Here is a 21,819-nt window from a genome sequence, read left to right as displayed (position 1 = left end):
GTATATTCAATTTATGTTCTCCAACATCATAGTGCAAATGAGTCAATCTTCTATTTTCTGTTTTTCATTGGCTGGCTTTTGTAGTATTTGATGCAATGGAAAAGGCTATGGCTTGTGTCAGGAGCACCTTAATCATCAAGTGGCATCCCGTTCTTTTAGAATTTTAAAGCAATTTTTTTCATGAATTTTCCCAAGCAATACGCAATTTATTTTTCTGACAGCTGTTGTCATGTGCATTGCCTCTTGATCCAAGTCAAAGGAAATTATTTATAATCAGCAATTTCTTTTAAGGAATCTGGATACCTTTTAGTAGGGAAACAAGAGTGCTTAAAAGAGGCTAATCAAGAATCTATATCACCCATTGCCTCTACATAGATCATTTATTTTTGGTGGGCCTCCTAGCTACATGAAGGTCGGCAAGTGAAATCACCAGCTGCTTGACAGGAGAATGAAGCTTTCAATTCTCATAAATATTTACAATCTTAGAGGCCCATAGAGGCGGTTCTACTCTGTCCTATAGGGCTTCTATGAGTCAGTATTGATTTGAGGACAATGGATTTTTTTCAGTGACTAAAGGGAGCAAATATAATTCTCAAATGGAAAACACACAATAAAGTAATGCTATTATTTTCTAATTAAATGTACACTTATTAGGATTATCATGTTTGTACCTGTCCTGCTCCCACCCCCAGCAGGGAAGGCTCTAAGCCATTCTAGCAACAGCAAGAAGGTCCTAGGCTTCTTTGGTCCTGTAAGATAGCTTCCAGCTATCCCTGTCCCTGCAGCAAGTTTGGGAAAGGCAGCCCCTGTCCTAGGACAAGAAAGGTATTTCAAAACCTGTGAAAATAGGCCCTGGATACCCATGTGAACTGCCATGGAGAGCCCAACTATCCTTGTCCCACACAAGGAAGGCTCTGAGTATCCCTGACTCACTTGCAAAGCATGTTCTAGTCATCACTGCCTGCTTGCCCGCCGACACCCCTCCACCCAGCAAAGAGAGCCACAGCCATTCCCCAGTACAAAAGGTCCCACCTGTCTTAAGTATCTGGCAAGATATGTCATTGTCATCCTGAAACCCAACAAAGAAATATTTGGCCCTCCCTGATCCCCAGGCAAGAAAGGCCCCAGATGTCCCACTCTCCCATCAAGGAAGACGCCAACGATCACAGCAACATGACAAGGAAGCTCCTGGCAGAGCCTAGATCCAGGTAAGAAAGTCTCAGACAGTCCTCACATCTAACAATGAAGGCCCCAGTCATTCCAGCAATCCAGAAATAGTCAACTGGCCCCATATAACCCAGAAGTCCACCCAAGACAAATAGCTGAACTATAATACTACAGAAACACACACACACACACCAAGAAAAAGAGCCATAAACAACACTTAGCCTCGAAAAATTGTACTGAAGAGGCCCTGGAAATACCAGAACTAGAATTCAGGAAAATGATGTTTAGATGCTTGAACAGATGGAGGAAATAATGAGAGAGAAAAAAAGAAAACAAACAAACCTAGAAAACCTACCCCAAATAAATCTCCAGAAAAAAAAATCAGATAACCCAATTAGACAACCTGGTAAAAGAGCTAAATCAGAAAATCAAAGAGAAGAAAAATCAAATTAGTGAGTTTACAGATAATCAATCAATAAGAGAAACAATCAACAAAAATTCAAAGACTCTGAAGAAAGCCTATGAGATCTTTTGAGATACCATCAAAAGAAACAATTCAAGTATCACTGGAATCTTGGAACAAGAAGAGGAAAAAGACTACAGAGAAAATAGTACAAGAAATAATGGAAGAGCATTTTCCCAACACCATAAATTTGGAGAAAATAACCATATAAGAAACTGAGAGCACCCCAAAGAGGATAGACTCTAAAAGAAAAACTACCATAACATAGTTAAATTACCCAGTATCAAGGAAAAGGAGAAATCAGGGAAAGACATTATAGGGACAGAAAACTATAGACCAATATCCCTTATGCAAAATACTCAACAAAGTTCTGGCCAATAGAAATCAACTATAAGCAAATGTGGTGAAGAAAGCTGATGGTGCCCGACTATCAAAAGACACAGTGTCTGGGGTCTTAAAGGCTTGAAGATAAACAGGCGGCCATCTAACTGAGAAACAACAAAGCTCACATGGCAGAAGCAACCAGCTGGTATGATCACAGGGTGTCCAAGGGATGAGGTAACAGACAAAAAGAACAAAAAAAAAATCACATCATTGTGAATGAGGGGGAGTGCGAAGTGGGGGCCCAAAACCTACCTGTAGGTAACTGGACATCCTCTTACAGAGGGGTAGCGGGGAGAAGAAGAGTCAGTCAGGGTGCAATGTAGCAATGATAAAACATACAACTTTCCTTTAGTTTTTAAATGCTTCCTCTGCTCCCCTGCCCCCACCCCCATTATCATGATACCAGTTCTACCTTAGAAATCTGGCTGGACCAGAGGATGTACACTGGTACAGATATGAAGTGAGAAGACAGAGAATCCAAGACAGATGAACCCCTCAGGAACAGTGGTGAGAGTGGTGATACCGGAAGGTTGGAGGGAAGCTGTGGGACAAGGGGGAAAGATTACAAGGATCTATATATAGGGTGATGGACAGAAAAGAAGTGGGTGAAGGGGGACATCAGATGGTGTAAGATATGACAAAATAATAGTAATTTATAAATCATCAAGGGTTCATGGAGGAGGGGGGAGTGAAGAGGGAGGGAGAAAATGAGGAGCAGATACTAGGGGCTCAAATGGAAACAAATGTTTTGACGATGACGATGGCAACAAATGTACAACTGAGTTTGACACAATGGATGGATATATGGATTGTGATAAGAGTTGTATGAGCCCCCAATAAAATGATTTAATGAAAAAAAAGAAATCAATAATAAAACAACAACAAAAAGCAATACATCATAATCAAGTGGGAGTATGAGGGGGACAAGAATGTTTCAACATTAGAAAAACAAACAATGAAATCCACTACATAAACAAAAAAAAATCACCGCATGATCACAACGAATGCTGAAAAGACATTTGACAATATGGAACATACATTCCTGGAAACAACAAAACAAAAACCCTCCACAAAATAACAATAGGAGGGAGATTCTCAACAGAACAAAAGCCACACACCAAATTCAATGGCCATCATCTCACTCAGTAAGAGACTGGAAGCATTTCCCCAGCAAATGGGAACCAGACAAAAATGGCCCTGATCTCTGCATTGTGCCGAAAGTTTTAGCCAGAACCATTAGATAAACAACAACAAATCACAGGCATCCAACTGATCAAAGAAAACTGAAACTCATTATTTGAAAAACGATGATATGATTTTATATGTAAAAAATCCCAGACTCATCAAAAAGATGGTTGGATACAGAGGAAAGATTTGGCAACTGAGCAGGATATAGGATTAAGAAGCAGAAATCAATCAGAATCCTGTATATTAACAAAAAGAACTCTGAAAGAGCCATTAAGAAAACAACCATTTACAGTAAGTAGTTGCACAAAAGATGAAATAAGCTTAACCATAGAAACTAAAGACCTGTACAAATAAAACTACCACCAGACATTATTACAAGAAACTAAAATAGACACACACAAATAGAAGTGTATCCTATGTTCATGGATATGTAGGGCTTAGTATTGTGACGAGGTCAATACAACTCAAAGCAATCTAGAAATCCAACTCAATTCCTATCGAAATCCCTACTTCATTCTTTAAAAAAATAGAAAAATTAATTACTAATTTCATATGGAGTGAGAAGAAATCTAGGACAATCAAATAATTCCTTAAGAAGAAAAAAGTAGGAGGCTTCGCTCTACTTGACTTCCAAAATCACTGCACAGTCACAGGAGTAAAAACAATGTTGCTTCTGTAACGACAGGTGTACAGACCATTGGAACAGAATAGAAAATCTCTAGGGTATTGGTCTTATGGTACCTCTTGAAGTGGTGGACTGTTGACAAATTATATTTGTTGGAATGATTCCGTGTACTCCTTTTATCATCTGTTGATATTTCCTGCATCACTCAATATATTTCTCGTATGCCCAGCATTTTCCATCATTTGGTAGGAGCTACACAGTCAAATATCTTTTCATAGTCAAAGAAAGACAGGTAAACATCTTTCTGGTAGTGTCTGCTTTCAGCGAGACCCATCTGACATCAGAAATAATTCCCCTCATTCCGTGCCCTCTTTAGAACCCAGCTTGAATTCCTGCTAGTTATCACTACCTGATGCACTGTTGCAAACACTTTAAGAATTGTCTTCAGGAGGTTGTACTTATGTGTGGCACTGTTGGATAACGTTCTCATTCTATTGGACCACCTTATTTTGGAATGGGCACAAATATAAATCTCTTCTAGCCAGTTGGCCAGGTAACCATCTTTGAAGTGTTCTATTATAGAAAAGTGACTACCTTGAGCATTGTAAATCTTCCTCAAAACATTTTACTTGGTTTTCCTTCGATGCCATCAGTTCGTGATCAGTTAAAATGAAAGTCATCCAATCCTTTTTGGCACAGTGACTGTATTCCTTCCATCTTCTTTTGATGCATGCTGCACTGTTCAACATTTTGCTCACAGACTCCTTCAATAAGACAAGTAGAGTTTTGAGCATTATCTTCACTTTTTTTAGCTCAAGAAATTCTGAGTGTGCTCTTTACTTTTGGTTCTCTAGCTCCAGATCTTTGTGCATTTCATTATAATATATCACTCTATCCTTTCAAATTGCCCTTTGAACTCTTCAGTTCTTTACATAGTTTTTGGTTGGTTTTTTATGTAATTATTTTTTCCATTCCTTTTAGCTATTCTATTCTGACATTAATTTTGACTTATCTTTTATCCTAAATGACCTTTTGCTTTCTTTATGTATGGTTTTCTTGATGCTATTCCACAATTTGCCTGGTTTTCAATATTGATTTTGTTTATATTCTCAAGGTTGCAGTTTTTGCTTTTGTGGACTTAAAATTATTTTTGCAGCTTCAACATAAACTTGCATATAGGCAACAGATAGAATATTCTTCAGTCAGCCCAGGATGGTTTTCTGACGGATGATTTTGATCCTTTCTCTCTTCTGTTCCCACAAATGCAGTCAATTCTATTCCTTTGTATCCCATTTGATAAGGTCTGCATGTGTTTTTGAAAAAGGTATTTTCAACAAATAAGTCTTTGGTTTTACAAAATTACATCAGTGTTGTTTCCATTACCAATACACTTTCCAATTATTGATACTTCTTTTAAACTTTTACATTCCAATTACCAGTAGTTGTAGATACTTTTTGGTTGAATGTTTGATAAATTTCAGATTGTAGAAATTGGTACAAATCCTAAATTTCTTCATCTTTGGCTTTAGTAGTTGATACATTAATTTGAATAATAACCCCTTTAGCTGAATTTCCCTGTGGGAGTATGAATATTATCATATCACTAATAACACTATGCCTCATGATAGACGTTTAGAGTTCTTATTGACAATGATTGCGATTCTACTCACCTTCAATTTTTTATTCCCTTCATAGTAACCACACAATTGTTCAATTGTAATTGGCCAATAGCAGTCCATTTTAATTCACTAACGTCTAGGATATCCATTTTCAAGTGTTCAATTTCATTTTGGCAACTTCCAGTTTTCCTAGATTCATACTTCAACGATTCCACATTCTAATACTAATCAAGCCTGTAGTTGTCTCTTCTCATTTTGAGTTATGCCACATCAGCAAATGAAAATCCCTACATCTTTATTACAGACAGCCCATTCAGGTTGACTCTATGTTGAGAAGTCAGCTCTTTCCTAGTTATATTCTGAGCATCCTCTAACCTGAGGGACTCATCTTCTGGCACTGTATCAGAAAGTGTTCTGATAGTCTTCATAAGGTGGTCAATATTTTTAGATGTAGATCACCAGGTTCTTTTCCCTAGTTTGTCTTAGTCTGAAGTTCTGTTGAAAACTGTCTCTCATAGGTGACCCTGCTGATATTTGAAATGTCGATATTATAACTTGGACCATCATAGCAACATGATAGCCACTGTAGTGTTACAAATTGACAAATGAATGGTGAATTACAGTTACCAAATGTATACACACCGATAGGATAATCCAGGTCTGGGTAGCTCATAGGGAATCCCTGACTGGGGTAAATGGTTAATGTGGTGGGTTGTAAATCAGAAGAGTAGAGGTTTGAATCCCCCTAGAAGTGTTTTGCAGAATGACCTGGTGAATGACTTCTGAAAAATCAAACACTAAAAGCTGTGGAGTAAAGTTATGCTCTAATCTATATGGGTTAGAAAGGAGTTTGAACTCACTTAAGGACATTATCTTTTCCTATGTAGCTATGGTGTTAATAGTAGGAGCTATTGATAACTTTTTTATGCTAATTGGCCTTTGGCAAAAACACCATTAAAATAATCACATTTGAGAGGCAAAAAAATTACACCTAACTTTGGGGAACAGGGTATAATGGCTCTATTCACTTCCACAGAGTCTGCTGCCAAAAAAGACTTTCAAAATATCTTATAAATAACCACCATTTCAGAGTGACTAACAATTTATGCAAGGCAAGTAGTAAAGAAAGATGATCTCATTTATTTTACTGTTCCTCCAGAGGGAACAGAGGGAGTTACAAAAAGGAAAAAGAACACGTATAGAGCTGACTTCAGGTATCCTGGGAAGCTACCCCTTTCCCTATCTGGGGAAAGCAGGGAAAATTTATAACAAACATGTGGAAGTAAATGCTCAGCTGATTACCTGTCTAACCTCTTTGGGAGAAGGTGGGTTATTCATCACCACATGGGTTGATAACTTTCGTTCTTATTTGCATGTATTTGAAAGTTAAATCAAGTATCTTTTCCAAAGTTATTAGCTTTACGCCTAGTAAAGCAAACTCAAGGATCAGAGAAAATTATTGTCCTGAGAAAGCTGTCATTCAAACTTTCCCTGTGAAGAAACTGCTGAACAGTTTAAGTTAGGGCTCTGTCTAGTTTCTAATCCTTTTAGAAGAAATAATGGTTTGGCCCCTTCCTACAGGCCAGATGTGTCACTCTGGTAGGGAAGGGAGGAATTTGGGGTAGGTCATCTGAGTGGGCTTAATGTTCTCTATTTGATCTCTAGGTTCTAATATCCATGGTAAAGACTAGATACACTCAGACCCAATTCATGATTAAAGTATTTATTAAGGAAGCTAACAAATTGTAATGCCAGTGAGAAATGCTCAGGGTTGAGGTGTTTATCGGGACACATTACAAAGTTCTTTGAGGTCTACTAATAAGTACCCAAAGGGGCATACCATTCTACTGTCAGTCATAACTCAAGTTGATTTTTTATTACCAGTCTAACCAGCTGAAGTTCCAATGGTTAGAAAATCAAGTTCCCTGAATTAAGAGGCGCTCTGCTCCAGGCAGCCTCAGTCTGAAGGCGCTCAGCTCCACTTCCATGGGTCAGCAAGCCCAACTTTCTCAATTAAGTGCCAAGAGGCAAGCCAGGCTCCTGCACAAAAGCACTCAACCTAACTTGCTCTGTGGCTTGGAAAGTCTATCTGGTTTTGCTGTTGCTCCTCTGATGGTATCGCTGTCCTCTGGACCCAGGACGTTTCCTGTGTATGGATCTTGGGTCCAGATGACACATTCCACTTCTGCCTCTTGCTGGTAATAAGATCCATCCTCCTGCATCACCGAGGGTCGTTTTAAACACACCAGGACGGAGTTGCAGGGATGCCTGTTCACAATTACTCAAAGGTGAATCCTATCAGTATCTTCCTTCACCTTTTTACCCCTATAGAGAAAGGTCATTTGGTGGGGGTTAGAGACCTGGGCTAGAAGAGCCATATGAAATCATCTCTGTAGCCTCAGAGATGTCCTTTTTGGGCTTCCCTTCCAAATAATAGCTAGCATCACTACAGAGGGGCGACTGAAGCCGGGCCGGGTGAGGGCAATCACTCTTTGAGCAGGTGGCTGAGAATGTCTAAGAATGTCATTCCACATTCATGTCCTCATGATATGTCTTTGCATCTCAAAGGAAATCAGAAAAGGCTGCATGTCATGCAGGCAGGGAGTGCTATGGGCACGGAAGGGATCACTTGCTGGTTATGGGAATTGTGAAACTTTGGAGCAAATTAAAGAACAGCATTTCCAGAGTCTGCACATTCTTTCTCAAAGACACATTTGTCCGAAAAATTGCTTAATACAGACACTCTAGAGGTTGTGCTTTGCCATCTGGTCACTTTGGAATGGAGTGAGTTCATGAAACACAGACAAAAGGTTTTCCAAGAGTTGAACAGCTTACTCTGTATACTCATGTGGAAGCCGAGATTTAGCACTTTTTTGTGGTAAAATTAGGTGCCTCAGTTGATATTCGGGTCAGCTTATACTCGAGTGTATATGGTACATTCCCTGCAAACATCAACATGTTGCAGTACAAGTAACACTGGCTTGAAACTTTTATTTGATGTATGTTAATTTGGCAGTTTTGTTGATTAGAGGCTTTTTAGTGTATTGAAACTTCTTCAAAAAGATAGGCTGTTATTCATGAAGCAGCTCTTTGTGTTTCTGTCAAAGAAAATGTCAGCACTTCTTTGCTTAGCAGTTATATCCTCTAAGGGAGTTTGTGCCCTTGTTAGATGCATTAAAAATGCAGAGTGGAGACCCAAAGACCATTTGTCGGCCACTGGAGACCCCCACACAAAGGGGTCTAGAGGAGGAGATGAGTCAGTCAGGGTGCGATGTAGCACCGATGAAGAATACAGCTTTCCCCCAGATCCTGGATGCTTCCTTCCCCCAACTACCATGATCCAAGTTCTACCTTGCAAGTCTGGATAGAGCAGAGGTTGTACACTGGTGCATATAGGAGCTGGAGGCACAGGGAATCCAGGGTGGATGATACCTCCAGGACCAGGGGTATGAGGGGCGATACTGGGAGAGTAGAGGGTGAGTGGGTTGGAAAGGGGGAACTTATTACAAGGATCTACATGTGACCCCCTCCCTGGGGGACAGACAACAGAGAAGGGGTTGCAGGGAGACATCGGATAGGGCAAGATATGACAAAACAATAATCTATAAATTATCAAGGGCTCATGAGGAAGGGGGTTCTGGGGAGGGAGCGGGGGGGGGGGGGGGAAAGAGGACCTGATGCAAAAGGCTTAAGTGGAGAGCAAATGCTTTGAAAATGATTAGGGCAAAGAATGTACAGATGTGCTTTATACAATTGATGTATATATATGTATGGATTGAGATAAGAGTTGTATGAGCCCCTAATAAAATGTTTTAAAAAATGCATACAAAAAGATCTTTTCAATCTCAACCTTGTTTTACTTTTTTTATTCCAATGGCATGGCTTTCTAAACTTGATTAGAAGATCATAGATACCTTTTAGCTGACCATTGAGCTCTTGTTTCTCTTGCTCAGCAAGCATTATACCCATGACTGTGGGAACACTTTTGGAGAGAAGGGAGGGAAGAAGAAGAAATAGGCTGTAGAGTTAACAGAAATATTAATGTGGGTGAAGAAGACCCCAGTAATACACAAGAGAGAGAAGAGAAATCAAGGGAGCGAGAAGAGGAGGGCAATCTACTGGTGGGATTATAAGTAGTTTAAATTTTTAAACACAAAACTGATTATCTGAAATATCAATCCCATACATATATATTACACAAATAGGTGTACATATATTACACAAATAGCTTACCCTGACCCAGTCAGAGCACCCATATTCTAGGTCCAGCTCTTTCTCTTATTTCCTACATGACCTTGAGAATTGTATGTAACATTATGGAGCCTCTTGAAATATGACACTGATAACCCTCTCCCTGCTTCTCAGGTTGGTGGTGATCTATTCACTTCAGTAACTGTTACTTGAGCATGTGTTTTATGATAAGCCCCGTGCTAATCTGGATACAATAAAGATCCCATTTTCCCAAAACAAACATCCATGGAGACATTGACTAGAAACATATTTGGAAGAGAATAACAGGCTCCCATGTAAGGAATTATGAACTGCATGGATTGGTAGATGAATGTGATGCGGATTAGACATTTTCAACACTGCTGCTTCCAGAAACATCTCATAAGCAGCTTTGGATCTATATGTATGCCACAGAAATGGACATGAACTTTGAGCTCTTTGGCCTCCTTTTGACTATAGTGCAACAAAGCCACACCGACTGATGCTTGTTTGGCCCCAAACAATTAATGTCTCTGAATGACTCACACTGGGATGTGCAATCCATAGTAATTTATTAAATAGAAAGTTGGTGTTGTAGTGAAAATCTCAAATCTTCACTCACTGTTACTATGTTATGCAAAGACCCTTCTAGGGCTACAGAGAATACAAAGATAAATTACTGACCCCCCACATCTCCCCATTAGGTCTGGTTGTTGCTCTTTTTGTTCCCTGATTTAATTTCTGTACTTTACAAACTGTAATGATTTTTTTCTTAGTAACTATTTTTTAAAAACTTGTGTTGGAAGTTATATGAGGACAGTGGTTGTGTTACACTTTTTTGTTTCCATAGTCCCCAAACTTAATTTAGGACTTTCATGGTTGTGAATAAATAAATAATATTACTGTACTATATACAAGTCAAGGAGCCCAGGTGGTGCAATGATTAAGCACTCGGGTGCTATCTAAAGGTTGGTGATTCAAGTCCCTCAGCTGTTCCATGGGAGAAAAGACTTGACAGTCGGTGCCTGTAAAGATTACAGCCTAGAACATTCTATGGGCCAGTTCTACTCTGTCCTAATGGGTTGCTGTGAGTCAGAATTGGCTCAGCAGCCAGAACAGAAACCACAACCATGTGCACTTGATCCTTGAACAAGATGAATGGGAATTGCACGAGTCCACTTTCACGTGCATTTTTATTTTAAACACGGTGTGACACTAATGATCTCCAGTTAAGCAGTTTGTCATACTGGTAAATTATAGATGGTAGTCACAAGTGATCTCTTTTGGGCCTCCTGTTATTTTCATTGTGTTTACTGCAGTATCATCAACCTAGAATAACACCGTAGGACCCAAACAAATTACCGCTTGTGATGCTGGAAATGCTCCCAAGAAGCCAAGAAAAGTCATGATATTGCAAGAAAAAGTTGAATTGCTTGATAATCAGATTGAGGTGTGCAGCTATTGTTGATAGTTAGTCATTTAGAGATCAATGAATCCACCATAAAGACAACTGTAAAAATTTTAAAAATAATAAAGGAAATCCGTGAAGCTGTTGCAACAGCTGCACAAGCAAGCGTGAAGACCTTGTGTGTTTTGTGAGATATCTTTTCATCTTGCTTTTTATGTGGGTGAAATATACTATACATAAAACACAAAATATAATGTGTTAAATGACTCTGTGATTGGGGAGGCTTCTGGCAAACAGAAAGCTATTAGTAGGTACATTTGTGGGTATTCGTTGTGAATTTACAACTCCACAAGTGTTGATACCCTCACTACTCAGGAGCACAATTATCACAAGGAGATTGCCAGGGCAGGCCAAGCCAGTTACCTGTGGGTAGACATGAATATCTACCCCTTATTTAGAAGCTGATAGGTACATCTTCTGTAGGTTCTAGGAATGGGAAGTGTATAATATCAATGTGTTCAAATTTATTTCCAGGGTGGGGAATTTCTTTTCTCCCAAGGACCGTCATTTGCAAGCCATACAGAAGTATCAACTTAAAAAGTAGTGGTAATTTAATTAACTTGCCCCTAACAGTCTGAAACCACCAGCCTGCTCTGCAGGAGAAAGACGGGGCTGTCCACTCCTGCAGAGTGGCAGTCTCAGAAACTCACAGGGACAGTTCTGTCCTGTCCTATAGGGTTGCTATGAGTGTCAGTGAGTTTAGTTTTTTTAAAGTCATGGCTGGAAATACTTCACTTTAGTGAAGCATGCGATGTTAACTGGTGTTGATTTCTCCGATATTAAACAGCTTGACACTTATTAATACATATTAATATTACTAACACAAAATATCATCGTATGTGAATTAAGAAAATTGATAACCCTGGCATGAGGGTAGTTGCATGATAGATTGCTAGCCACAAATTCAGCAGGATGAGCCCATCAAGAAAAAGATGAGGCTCTCTACTCCCATAAAGATTTACACCCAAAGAAACCCAATGGAGCAGCTCTACTCTGTCAAATAGGGTCTCTATGAGTCCCAATCGACTTGATGGCAGTTGGTTAGTTGGGTTAACCCGAGGATATAAAATCTCTTCAGGGTTCAAGTGCCTTCAGGAGAAAGAATGCTGGTTATTATTGTCCATAGAAATAGTGGTCCCCACTGGGCCTCCACCCAAGTACCCCCTCAATGTAAGAATACTTTGCTATATTAAACTGGCATTTCATGATGCTCACCTTCCTGACATGATTGCTGAAGGCAAACGGGTGCATAAACAAATGTGGTGGAGAAAGCTGGTGGTGCCCGGCTATCAAAAGATATAGTGTCTGGGGTCTTAAAAGCTTGAAGGTAAACAAGTGGCCATCTAGCTGAGAAGCAACAAAGCCCACATGGAAGAAGCACACCAGCTGGTGTGATCATGAGGTGTCAAAGGGATCAGGTATCAGGCATCAAAGAACAAAAAAAATCAAATCATTGTGAATGAGGAGGAGTGCAGATTGGGGACCCAAGACCCATCTGTAGGCAGCTGGACATCCCCTTACAGAAGGGTCATGGGGAAGAGCTGAGCCAGTCGGGGCAGTGTAGCAATGATGAAACATACAACTTTCCTCTAGTTCCTAAATGCTTCCCCCAGCCGCCCACCCCAAACTATTATGATCCCAATTCTACCTTACAAATCTGACTAGACCAGAGGACATACATTGGTACAGATAGGAACTGGAAACACAGGGAATCCAGGATAGATGGTCCCTTTAGGCCAGTGCTGAGAGTGGCGATACCAGGAGGGTGGAGCGAGGGTGGGGTGCAAAGGGGTAACAGATTACAAGGATCTACATATAACCTTCTCCCTGGGGGATGGACAACAGAAAAGTGGGTGAAGGGAGACATCAGACAGTGCAAGTAAGATATGACAAAATAATAATTTATAAATTATCAGTGATTCTTGAGGGAGGAGGCAATGGGGAGGGAGGGGGAAAATGAGGAGCTAATGCCAAGGGTTTAAGTTGAGAGAGAATGTTTTGAGAATGATGAAGGTAATCAATGTACAAATGTGCTTGCCACGATTGATGTGTGTATACATAGTGGTTAGAGTTGTATGAGCCCCCAATAAAATGATTTTTTTAAAGAAAGAAATAGTAGTCCCAGTGGAATTTTTCATTCCATACTGAACGGTGTGAAAGACCAGGCTTGATCACAAAAGCAAATCTTATAAAGATTAATCTCTTAACAAAATAAAAGCTGACCACATTTGTTTTCTATTAAGAACATCCAAGTCATTAGGAAGTTTATTGATTGCTTTAAATTTAATTTATTTCTTTGTTTAAAGGAAAGTGACTTTGGTTAAATTGTTAGAAAGTACTAGATGCTGATTTCATGTCAGACCCTAAGACTGAGAAATCTATGAAAACCCATGCACATTCCAATGCACTCACACAGGCCTTTAAGTTGTCAAGATGGTAAAATCAGGGAATAGATGTAAAACTCTTCTGTGATCATAGAATGTGGTATAACTAAAAAGTATTTCCACGAGATTATTCATTCCGTGCAGTGCTTGTTAACATCAAGTGTGATGGTTGGGAGGCAGTAGCAGTTTGATGATGCAATGAATTCTTGCCTTCAGTCCTGTTAGCATAGCATTGTTTCCCAGCCAATGCATCCCATGTGCAGTCGCCACCCATGTCAGTGGAGACTTTGGTGTTTGTATGATACTATAGGGGCTTCCATAATAAAACAGACTATAAAGGAAATCAACTAAAGGCAACCGTGTGGGCCACAGCAGTGCATGGTGTCACCCTGTGCTAGGGGCCACCTCAACAGCAGTTAACAACAAGAAAAGGGAAACTCTCTTATGTGGAATGGATGGCAAACACGTTATCTGGACACTGAAAATGACTGAGGAGCAACCAAATCAAAACAATAGCCAAATACTGCCCCAGAGTATGGAGTGCAATGATCAGAAATTTAAATATTTGAGAACCTACTATTTGTCATCAATGCTAAGACTGGCCGTCTGGCAAATCCTGAACTTAAATCGTGAAAGGTGCTCAATTATTCAGCACTCCAGAGTGGTCAGAAAGACAAAATGAATTCACTGTAAACGCCCAACTCATTCCTGCTGCCTTTGTGGAAATAGTTCGGTCTCCAACACCCAGGGGAAGGGCTCCCTGATGGAATGGACATGAAGCCCACTTAGCATTACAAAAAAAAAAAAGAAAGAAAGAAGAACCCTGCCTGTACCCTTGCCCTCACTGGTGGTATTGCTATTGATTCTCATTCATTATTTAGTGATTAAGAAGGATAAATTGTCTATGAATGCAAAGCAGGCTGCAGGACCCCAGGAGCAAAGCTGAGCATGCTTTCATCAATAAGTACTACTCACGCTGGTATTATTTCCAACCTCACCTTGGAGCTCACTTCTGAATGAAAGCAGTGCTTTGAGCACTTTCGCTCATCTCCTCTTTTGATTTGTGAGGCCTGGCTGTTCCATTTCCTGTGTTTTCTCTTCCACTTGGCAATGATTTTACCGATCTCATTTGTCCTATTTTCCCGCTGATAGACCATACCTCCCAGAGTCCCCTGCTCTGCATTAGTACAAGGAAGTACAGAGCTGCAAATGATTGTCAGACAAAGTAAAAGTGGATATCCTTCATGCAGATTTCAGGTTACACTCTGGCTGCTAGGTCTGGAGGATCACGCAATGTAGAAGATGAAACGGTGATTTTTTTCTTCCTTTCATAAATAATACCTGGAAGATGTCTGGAAGATGTCTGCTTATAGGGATATAAAGAGGTCATGAGAAATGTGAGCAAAAGGGCATTCAGGGACGTTCAGAGTAAATGATCCTTTCCAATTTTCTGTGAATATTCTTGTGGTAATTACATAATTTCATGTCAACTTGATAAAGTGAAGGGGTGGACTTTATCTTGTCAATCAGGTCACACAGCCTGATGACACCTCCTGTGGAGGTGGCCTGCTCATGAGGAGTCTAAGAACTTCCTGTCTTTCTTTCTTTCTTCTGCTGTACCTTCCTGTTGGCAAGCCACATAGAGACAGGGCAAGAGACACGCATAGAGAGGTCTGGTGGTGCTTTTACCACCACTGGATATACAGACGTTGCACCCACCAGCCTGTGATTGTTCTGTATTCTTCATCATTGCATGTGGCTGCATGCATCTGAAGAGTGATTCATGGACTAGTACCAGGCTGATGGCCTAAAATTGTAATTATGGAATTTTCTACGCGGGGCTGGGCTGCTTTCTTAATATACAATTAGTCTTTGATATGCAGCTCTTTCTTATACATATATGAGTGTCCTTGGATTTGTTTGTCTAGTCAACCCAGTATAAAACAATTCTTGTATGATTATTATATTGTCTAGTGGCCCTTTAAGTGTCATTCTTGAGCAGCTGCATCTTCTGGGAATTTGTTGAAGATGCAAATTCTCGGGCTTTACTTTAGGCCTACTCACTGTGGGTGCTGCCCAGAAATATGTGCTTCCAAAAGCCCTCCAGGAGGCTTCATTGTGGGCTAAGTTTAAGAGCCACTGAGCAATTGGTTCCTTCTCTCATTTCCCACATCAAATTTCAATTAATGTCTACCACATTCACAGATTATTTGTGACTGTTTTTGTTAGAGTTATTGAATGTGAAGAAGAATTGAGTTTCTCCCCTGGATTGGTGCTGGTGTCAACACTGTGGAAAATAGGATTTCCAGAGGCTGAGATGACAGTAAAGACAAAAATCTCCACTGGATTTGCAGACATGTTTAAAATTTCACTAGTCACGGCACTAAAGGGATTATGGCAGTTCCCATCTGTTTGTAGGAACCAGTATCCACCTGTCCTGCTTCTCTAATATCACTATCCACTCTCAAAAATCTTATATCTCCTCTATCAAACCCCGTAATAGGCCCTCTTCCTTTCTTGTTTTCAACAGATGAGCTTCCTTTTGACATCACTAAGAAAAAAAGCAGCACTGACATGCCAATGAACTCACCATTCTTCCATAGAATCTAGAAAACATGCACCTTCATCCTTTTTTTCCTATTATCCCCCTGTTAATGGCCATTTTCCTACTTCCTGAAAACCACTCACCCAAAGATTTCATTCCTAATTCAGGGGTTATTAGACTAGATGCCTCCTAACTGGTTCTTCTATAAAGCATTGTGACTTCACCTTTTTATTTCTAGAAAAGTGGCCACAAAAGTTGAAATGCATGTAGACAGGTATTGAATTTTTAATAGACAATATGCTTCAGAAAAACCGTGGCCAAAACAATGCTCAAGTAAATGATATTATTATCTAAATATCCTAGTGTTGGGCCATTAATTGAAGCTTGCAATATTATTATTTTATTATTATTATTGCAATGCAAAGAAAGTCAATAACAGACTCCTGATTTATTTATTTCATAACTATGGATTTTTAAAAATACATCTTTCTTACAATGGGCCACCTGCTACATACCTCTCTTTCCCCTACCTTCTTTGCTGATTCCTTCTCTACCAAACATCTGAATGTTTGAAATCTTTAGGGCCCAATATTACTTCCTTTGTCCTCTGTTTTTCTCTCCCTAAGGCAAATAGCTCCCAAACTTCCATTCCTAATTTTTACTACCTCACCTATCTAGTTACCCATTGTCGCTTCCACTTGAGAATCTATATATCTCCAGGTTAATGTTTACAAAATCTCAGGTTATATCTAGCCTCTACTTCCATCAGCCCCTTTCATTTTTGTAAATGGCACCTTTGCGTTTCATAGGCCCAGCCAATATCACATGATGCTGTTAATCTTGAGTATCTATAACACAGATAGGAGCTCTGGGTATGAGATGATGGATGGTATAGGATTGATTAGCTTGGTGTCATTGTCAAAACCACTGGAAAAGATCATTCAAAAGGTCAGAATGATCCAAGATCTATGCTATATATGGATAGAACATGTTGCTTGCTTACTATCTATCTCTAGATCAGGACTATCCTGATCAAAATGCAACTTTCACTAAAGGGTTATTCTTAATCAGTATTAGCATGAACTCATTTTGAAAGATGCAAAGAGAAATGTACTAGAATAGAGTGACACAAAATGTTATTTAACCCTATTTCAGCTTATCACTGTCTTGTTCCCTAAACTGAGCTCTGCCTTATCAGTGCTGAAGCCACATTGTCATCCACTTATGTCTAGAAATTAAAATCTGCCCTATATCAAGTATCGGAGCCAGTGTAGGAGATGGAGATAGAAGAGGAGAGATGGGGTTGGGGAGAAATTTCTGTGTGTGACTGATACTTTAACTCAACTTGTAAATATTGCTGTTGGTGACGAGGCTAAGTTTCTGCAGCAGACAGAAAGGAAGACTCAAAATCATAATAGAGATTAATTCATATCCTAATTTTTTAAAAAACAAGCAAAACAGACTCAAACTCACTGCCATCAAGGCAATGCTGACTCCTAGAAACTCTAAAGGCACCCTGATGGCATAGTAGGTTACACTTTGGGCTAACTGCAAGGTAAGCAGTTCAAAAACACCAGTCACACTACAAGAGAAAGATCAGGCTTTCTATTCCAATAGACTTACAGTCTCAGAAGCCCAAGAGGGCAGTTCTACTCTGTCCAAGAGGGTTTCTATGTTTTAAAATATTATAATTATTACAGAGTTACATATTTTAATACTAAAAGGTAGGACTTGTGATATTCATATTTACTGTGTATATACACAAGAAGCTCTGGTAGCACTGTGGGATAAGTGCAAGGCTTCTGATCACAAGCTCAGCAGTTCAAACCTACCAGCTGCTCTGAGGGAGCATGACAAAACTGTGTGCTCCCAAAAAGATTTACAGTCTTAGAAATCCTGGGGATCAAGTCTACTCTGTTTTATAGGGTCCCTATGAATCAGAATTGACACCATGGCAGTTGTTGGGTTGAGATGCATATAAACAAAATTACAGTATCCTTAAACATTCATGTATCCTGCTGTTGAATTAGCAAGTTAGAGAAGTAAGTTCCCGATAGAAAGCGTTGATTTTATTCTGTTTTCATGCAGTCAGAGTTAAAGATGTTAATTCTTTTAAAAAGTAAAACAAAAGCAAACCTAACAGGAGAAAAAGCAAAATCTATGAATAAGAAATGAAATGGATGGCATTACAAGAGAATCAAGTGAGATAAAAATATAATCACAATATTATGAAAAAAATTCCAGCAAGTTTGAAAATCTAGAAGAAACAGATATGCTTCTAGAAAGGCATTATTTACCTAAATTACCACAGAAAATGTAGAAAACTTCAACAAGCCTATAACATGAGAGGAAATAGATAGTCATAAAAAACCCACTCAACATATAAAAGTCAGAGTGCAGGTGATTTCACTGGAGGATTCTATCAAACATTTATAGAAGACTTAATACAATTTTATATAAATTACTCCACAATATGCAAATGAACAATGTAATACCAAACTCATTTTATGAAACAACTATAACTCTGATACCTAAACAAGGCAAAAACATCACCGGCATTGAAAATGACAGACCAATGTCTCCAATGAATATAGATGCCAAGATCTTCAATAAAATCCAAGCCAACAGAATTCAAGTAAGCATCAAAAAAGTAATGCATTACATTTCAGTAGGATTCATACCAAAAATGCAGGGATGGTTTGATAGTGGAAAAATAATGAATCTAATCCATCACATAAACTAAATAAAAGAACCATGTATTATGTCAACTGATTGAAAAAAGCTTTTAATAAAATTCAACATCCAATCCTGATAACAACACTCAATAAAATAGGTATATAAGGGAAATTATTCAACATCATAAAAGCCATATATGTGAAACCAATAACATGCATCTCATTGAATAGAAAGAAATTAAAATCATATTTTCTTCAAACAGAAACCACGTTCATTTTTTGTCGTCCTGGAAGTTTAGCTAGAAACATAAGACATCGAAAAGACACTAATGGCGTCCCCATAGACACAGAAGAAATAAAATTTCTTTATTTGCAGATGACATAATCCCAAAAGACTCCAAAGATTCAATTAAATAATTGCCCAAACTAATTTAAAAAGTTGGTAGTGTAGCAGGCTATAATGTCAACATACTGAAATCGGTTGGATTTTTGTATGTTTAGGATGATGATACTAAGATACCAAAAGAATACAACCAATTACAGTAACCACAAAGACAAAATATTTAGGAATAAATCTTACTAAAGAAACAAAAGACTTATACAAAGAAAAGTACAAAATACTCTTTTAAGAAATCAAAAGGAACTTACACAAATCATATATATGATTACATTCCTGGATAGACAAATTAAACCTTATGAAAATGCCAATATTACCAAAATACTTTACAAATTCTATGTAATTCTGATCCAAATCCCACCACAATATTTGAAAAAATAGAAAAGAGCAACCACCAATATTATATGGAAAAGACAGAAACCTAGGCTAAATAAGACACTATTAAAAAGGTAGGAGACCTTTCACTCCCAGACCTTAAAGTCTATTATTTAGTCACAGTCATCAAAACAGCCTGGTACTTATACAATGATGGATATAAAGATTACTGAATTAGAATTGAGAACCCAGAAATATAACCAAGTACCTATAGACATCTATTTTTTTTAATAAGGACTAAAACACATTAAGCAGGCAAGAGCTAGCCTTTTCAACAAATGCTACTGAAAAAAATTATCTTTACCAGCAAGAATTAAAAAAAGACCCATACTTTACACCATGTGTGAAAGCAAAATCAAGACGAGTCAAAGACCTAAACATAAATCGCACAATAACAAAGATAATCAATGAAAAAATAGGGACAACTTAAGGACCCTAATACAAGGCATGAGTACACTCCTAAACATACTGAAAAATATAGACACCATAAATAGAAGACAAAATAAAGAACTGGGAGCTACTAAAACTATGAATTGTGTGCACATTGAAAGACTTCATCAAAAGAGTCAATAGAAAACTTACAGGTTGAGAAAAATAGTAATAAAGCATCATGTAAACTTTTCTATAGATTAAAATCTGTAGAAAACTACATCTTAGCAAGAAAAATGCAAATAACAATAAAAAATAGGCCCAAGACATGAACAGTTTACTAAAGTAAGTATCCTGATAGCCAACTATCATATGAACAAAGGTTTAAGATCATTAGCAATAAGAAAAATACAAATTAAAGCTACAATGAGGTATCACCTCACACTGACATAGTTGGCAACTCAATGAAACAATATTATAAATATTGGAGAGAATGTATAGCGATCAAATGCTTTTCCATTGCGGATAGGACTGTAGATTTGTACAGCCATGATGGAAATCAGAGGGGCAGTTCTTTAAACAGATACAAGTACAAGTACTTATGATCCCACAGTCGCTCTACTGCTCATATACCCTGAAGGAATCAAGAATACGACATGAACAAATATATGCACACCTATGCTTATTGCAGCCATTCTCATAATAACAAAACATGGAAACAAAAATCATAATTATAGAGAAATGGATAAATAAGCTCTGGTACCTTCATACTATGGAATATTATGCATTGATACAAAACAATGACAACTCTCTTAAACACCACAAGACATGGCCCAAAGTAGCAAACATTGTGCTTGGAAAACTCCGTGACCCTTGCAAAGATAAATATTTAATACCACCATTGTTATAAGGAAAAACAAAGCAGAAAAGTGGCTTATACACAAATAGAAAACCTTAGGTGACTAGGAGGAGGCAAGGAATGGCAGAAGGATAGGGAACAAATATAAGCGCATATATGGAGGGCTTGTTGGATATTTTGAATTTCATTTCTTGAGATGGGTGGTATAATAGGTATATATACTTTGTTCTTTTTTTAAACTAAAAAACAAAAAAAATCTCTCCTTATTCCTCAAACCTAATGGTTGAGTGACTTTAAAAAAAGGCGGGGGAGGATATTAAAATTAAAGTGAACTTGGAAAAAAATCATAGCATTGTGAATGAGGGGGCGTACGGAGTGGGGACTCAGGGCCCATCTGTGGGCGATTGGACATCCCCTTGCAGAAGGGCCGCAGGGAGGAGATAAGCCATTAGGGTGCAGTATAGCAACGATGAAACATACAGTTTTCCTTTAGTTCTTGAATGCTTCCTCCTACCACTATCATGATCCCCATTCTACCTTACAAATCCGAATGGACCGGAGGATGTACACTGGTACAAATAGGAACTGGAAACACAGGGAATCCAGGACAGATGAACCCCTCAGGACTGGTGGTGAGAGTGGCGAGACCAGGAGTGTGGAGGGAAGGTGAGTTATAAAGGGAGAACTACTTACAAGGATCTACATATAACCTTCTCCCTGGGGGACCAACAGTGGAGACATCGGATGGGGCAAGATATGACAAAATAATAATAATTTATAAATTATCAAGGGTCCATGGGAGGAGAGGGAGGGATGAGGGAGGAGACAAATGAGGAGCTGATACCAAGGGCTCAAGTAGAAAGCAAGCGTTTTGAGAATGATGAGGGGAAGTGTTTAACACAGTGGATGGATGCCTGGATTGTGGTAAGAGTTGTATGAGCCCCCAATAAAATGATTTTTAAAAAAAAGAACTTGGAATCTTTAGCGACAAACAAGTTGATCTCAAACAAACCAAACTAAACAAAATAAAACAAAATCAGCCATTCTATACACATGATTTATAAAATTACCACAATCAACTTCTGCAACTTT

The 21,819-nt window shown here is 38.7% G+C and overlaps 1 protein-coding gene across 1 annotated transcript in view; it reads right to left on the bottom strand.

The window, feature by feature from the left end:
• Nucleotides 1-21,819, bottom strand: part of F13A1 (coagulation factor XIII A chain) — a 295,105-nt gene that overhangs the window by 207,164 nt on the left and 66,122 nt on the right. The window lies entirely within an intron of this gene.

This window comes from Tenrec ecaudatus, chromosome 7, assembly GCF_050624435.1.
Source record: "Tenrec ecaudatus isolate mTenEca1 chromosome 7, mTenEca1.hap1, whole genome shotgun sequence".
NCBI classification, from domain to species: domain Eukaryota; kingdom Metazoa; phylum Chordata; class Mammalia; order Afrosoricida; family Tenrecidae; genus Tenrec; species Tenrec ecaudatus.
This window is presented reverse-complemented; position numbering and strand designations above follow the sequence as displayed.